At 40.1% G+C, this 4,906-nt stretch overlaps 1 pseudogene; it reads left to right on the top strand.

The window, feature by feature from the left end:
- Positions 1–562: 562 nt before the first annotated feature.
- On the top strand, positions 563–4,519 carry LOC107278780 (disease resistance protein RGA5-like; annotated as a pseudogene).
- The last annotated feature ends 387 nt before the right edge of the window (positions 4,520–4,906 follow it).

Consider the following 4,906-nt stretch of genomic DNA (forward strand, 5'->3'; position numbering starts at 1 on the left):
CATGGGGATTAATGGAGCCACCAAGAGCAGCAAGAACAAAGCTTGGCTCTCTACTCCTCTTTTTTTTCAAGGTTAGTTGAGTTCAATTCAAGGGTTACCCCTCCCTCTATTTTGCAAGTGCAGCTTGTAGGTGAACAATTTTCTGTTCTCAGTTATTAGGCATCTGGAAGAACATCTGAACATATGCAGAAACATGTAAAACATCTTGTATGAACATGTAAAACATTTGTAGACAATGTAGAATTTGTGCTTTATTGTGATTAATTCTACTTAAATATATTGAGTCAGCTTAGCTAATAAGGATATATACCTGACTGCGTGATACATGTACTTTCCCTTCTCTCTAACAGTTTCAGAAGTTTTAATATTTATTCAATGAAATCCGTGTGCCCTCATTTCTTTCAAATTTCTCCCTTTGGTGCAAGCATGCTATGGCCAACTCTTATGCCAAAATTTTGCATTCTTCATTCTCATTAAAGAGCGTGTACACTGCCAACGGATGTCTTCATATGCTTTTCATTTTACCAGGGCTTTTCAAAATGCTTTGTGCAAAGTGTGGCAAATCCTGCAAATAGATATTATGAAAGCAACTGACCTGTAGTGAACCAACACCATATCATCATAGCATTATCATCACAAGAAACACACACCCAAGCGAGGGAAGGAGTGAACAATCGGAAATGGAGTTCACCACAGGGACAATGGGCACCCTCCTCCCAAAGTTGGGCAAGCTTCTTAAGGAAGAGTACAACCTAAGGAAAAGTGTGAAGGAAGGAATCATATTCCTCAAGGCCGAGCTCGAGAGCATACAAGCTGTCCTTGAGAAGGTCTCAATGGTGCCACTAGATCAACTTGACACACAAATCAAGTTCTGGGCTAGGGATGTTAGGGACATATCCTACGATATTGAGGACACCATTGATACCTTCATGCTGCATGTCAATGGACTTGAGCCAACAAACACAACTTCACATGGTTAATCAATAAGTGCCACAAGTCTTTATCCAAAGTAAAGATCCACCACAAAATAGCCAACGACATCAAATATCTCAAGAGGCAAATCAAGGAGGTGATGGATAGACGTGATAGGTACAAGATTGACGATATTGTTGCTAAACCTCGAACAGTGATTGACCCTCACCTCTTGGCATTATATGAGAAGGCCACCAATCTTATTGGCGTTGATAAGCCAGCTGATGATCTAATCAAGATGCTATCCATCGGGGATGAGATATCGAGGAATCTCAAAATGGTTTCTATTGTTGGATTTGGAGGATTGGGCAAGACAACTCTTGCCAAAGTAGTATTTGACATGCTTAAAGGGCAATTCGATTGTGCCGGTTTTGTTCCTGTCGGTCAGAGACCTGACATCAAGAGAGTTTTTAAGGACATCCTAATTGAAGTTAACAAGCACAAGTACATGGTATTTGATGCATTGGCATTAAATGAAAGGCATTTAATTGATGAACTCCGAGAATATCTTGACAATAGGAGGTATGTATGCAATACCCACCAAATTAATTGTTTGTCTTGATCAACCTAAGGTAATAGAGTTCTATTAGCTACTAGAATTATACAGTAATTTACTTCTTTCTGGTTGCGGTAGTTGTACATTTAGTAAAGTAGGTGAAACCCCGGACGTTGCTGTGGGAGTTTATTATGATAATAATAAGTAATTATAACGTGTAAGACAACTTAAACAATATAAGCTTACATAAACATAAGTTCATATAAGTTGATGTGATTTAAATTTAAATAGGATGTGGACTGATGATTCAAATGTAATAGTAATGTTATGTGCCTTTATGAGAGAACAGAAGAAGAAAGATAATTTAGACCATAAATCTAAGGGCTAAAAAAATTGCGATGATATGGCTTAATGAGAGAAGAAAAAAAGAGAGATATTTTGAACCATAGATGAATCATCTAAGGATAAAAAATAATTGATGTGATATGACTTAATGAGAGAAAAGAAAAATAACATGAACTAAGTGAGGATGAATTATATAGGTATATAGGATATTAAAAAAATGATGGAGGTATATTGAAATATTATGTGAATTATGTGGGATGATTTAACATGCTTACATTTTAAATCTCTAAAAGTTAATAAATTATTAAATTATTGATAATATAGTATATATTTGCGTGATGCTTAAATGTAATAATTGTTAGTGGATGATGATGTGGTATCTTTACATGTTAAGCTTTAGAAATTAGAGGGTTATAACTTTATAGTAAGAGATGATATGTATTAGTTGTATTAGTGGTCGATTCAATTTGGTACTGAAAATGGGACACAAGTTAATTTATTCCCCTCATCAATCATCCTGTTGATGGGTGCTTATGTCACTATGATCTTTGATGCTTATACATTTCTATCTACATGGATATACTAATTCCAGCCCCTTCCATTCCCATGCTGATAGGTATCTGATTATCATTGATGACATATGGGAGACATCAACATGGAAAATTATTAAATGTGCTTTCTTAGATAGTAACAGTGGAAGTAGAGTAATTGCAACAGCTCGTATTTCTCAAGTTGCCAAAGAAATTGCTAAAGAATTTGGTTATGTTTACATCATGAAGCCACTTTCCATCAATAACTCAAAAAAGTTATTCTATAGCAGAATCTTTGGTGCTGATTACAATGGTCCAAGTAATAATCAACCGGCTGAGGTAACTGAAAAGATCTTAAAGAAATGTGGTGGCGTACCATTGTCTATAATTACAATGGCTAGTTTATTGGTTCATAAACCATTGGAGGATTGGTCCGACGTGTATGAATCTATTGGTTTTGGGTCTACAGATCAAAATGAAGTAGTTCATAACACAAGAAAGATATTGTCTTTTAGTTACTATGATTTGCCTTTATACCTAAAGACTTGTATGCTCCACCTGAGCATATATCCAGAAGATCATTTGATCGAGAAAGACTGTTTGATATGGAAGTGGGTAGCAGAAGGATTTATCCGTGAGGAACAAGGGAAGGGGTTATTCGAGACTAGAGAAAGGTATTTCATTGAGCTCATAAATAAAAGCATGATCCAACCAACAGAACAAACCCTTTTTGGCTGCAAAGTGGATGGTTGTCGTGTCCATGATATGATGCTGGACCTCATCCGCATCTTGGCAACAGAAGAAAACTTTTTAAAAGTACTGCATAGAGGGCATGAGCAGCAGAGCCCATCTTTGCACAGCAAAACAATCCGCAGGCTAGCACTTCATAAGAGTCGGAACCAAGATAACTTTGCCATAGGCATGGAGCAGCTGAGATTGTTCAATGCCATCGAGTGCCCTATTAACATGACTTCCCCCCTTGTGAACTCCCACGTTCTACGTGTGCTAGCCTTAGAAAATTGTGTTGTCATGGGAGGTTGCCTCAAGCATCTCAGAAAACTGCTTCAGTTGAGGTACCTAGGATTGAGATACACACGTATTGATGAGCTCCCAAGTGAAATAGGAGATCTAATGCACTTGCAAACACTAGACATAATGAACACCGGGTTAGAGGCACTCCCAGCGACAATTGGCAAGCTTACCAAGCTGATGCGTCTGCGTGTTGACAATGGCACAAGAGTTCATGCCGGGGTAGCGAATCTGACGTCCCTCCAAGAGCTGTTGCTAGGAAAAATTTCCGATGACACCTGCCCAAACTTTGCCGTGGAGCTGTGCACATTGACAGACTTGAGGGTGCTCAATATTTGGATCAAGATGGAAGATGAGGGCACATTGAACACACTAGTGGAGTCTCTGCAGAGTCTACGTAGAATTCAGAACCTAAATATTCGTCTCGACATAAAGGACACTGGCATGGAGACAAAGTACTCCATGATGTGTATTTGGGAAGACTGGGAGCCCCCACGGCAGCTCCGTGAGTTCTATCTGAGTGGTTGGACTGGTTTCTTGCCTCGACTACCGGCCTGGATGAACTCCAAGCGCATCCCGAACCTCTCCAAACTGGACATGAAAGTGCTTGCCATGGAACCATGGGACCTAGACACCCTTGGGAGAATGCCGATGCTCCACTACCTCCGCAGGCGTATTTGCACGAAGATATCTTCATGGACGGTTGGTTGTGGATTGTTCCCAAACCTGCGATACTGCATGATGAACATAGAGCTCAAGTTTCTGCAGGGAGTGATGCCAATGCTCATGGAGATTGAATTTTATGTGTCGGCGTCGAGCCTTGGTGTTCCCAACGACGTTGGATTGGGGAACCTCCCACTGCTCAACTGTGCCCATATTTCCCTTGAGTGCAAGGGTGCGACAGGGAGGCAGGTGGAGGAAGCAGAGATTGAACTGAGGCGCTATCACCCGAATCGTCCTGCCATTTATGTGTTCCGCTTAGATGAAGTTCGATTGGTTTTGTTAGTCATCATGATCATTTGATTGATTAGTTAGTTGAAGTTCACATAAGCACTCCCACAATTAATCATATTTTTTCTCAATTCGTCAATTACATTCCTCAACTCACATCTCAAGGCCCTCTCAATTTCAATTTCAGCATCTGATGAAAAGGGACAAAGATGATGGTGATGAGAAGACTTCAGCTGCGGGCCAAGTTGTAAAGCACTTTCCTGGTGTGCAGACAATCAGGAGGAAGAGGTTGCGCAAACAGGACGAAGGTGTTCACCAATATTGAACGAACCCGTTTTTTGTCAGCATGCGGTTTACTCATGCAGGTACACGTCGAAAAAACGGCACCCCAAAATTTTGGCATTGTGTCCGGCTATTTATCTCTTTTGCACAAATTTTGGCATAAAATGGAACCTACGGTACCTTACGAAACCTTGGTATGGCACCACACAAACCGGCTCCAAATTCGTTCTTGTTATCCGTTTTTGGTTGTTCCCCTGTTCTCCATTATTCTGTTGAGAGCTCGGCTGGTTTTTATGCAAGT

The sequence above is a fragment of the Oryza sativa genome, chromosome 11, assembly GCF_034140825.1.
Source record: "Oryza sativa Japonica Group chromosome 11, ASM3414082v1".
Taxonomy (NCBI): Eukaryota; Viridiplantae; Streptophyta; class Magnoliopsida; order Poales; family Poaceae; genus Oryza; species Oryza sativa.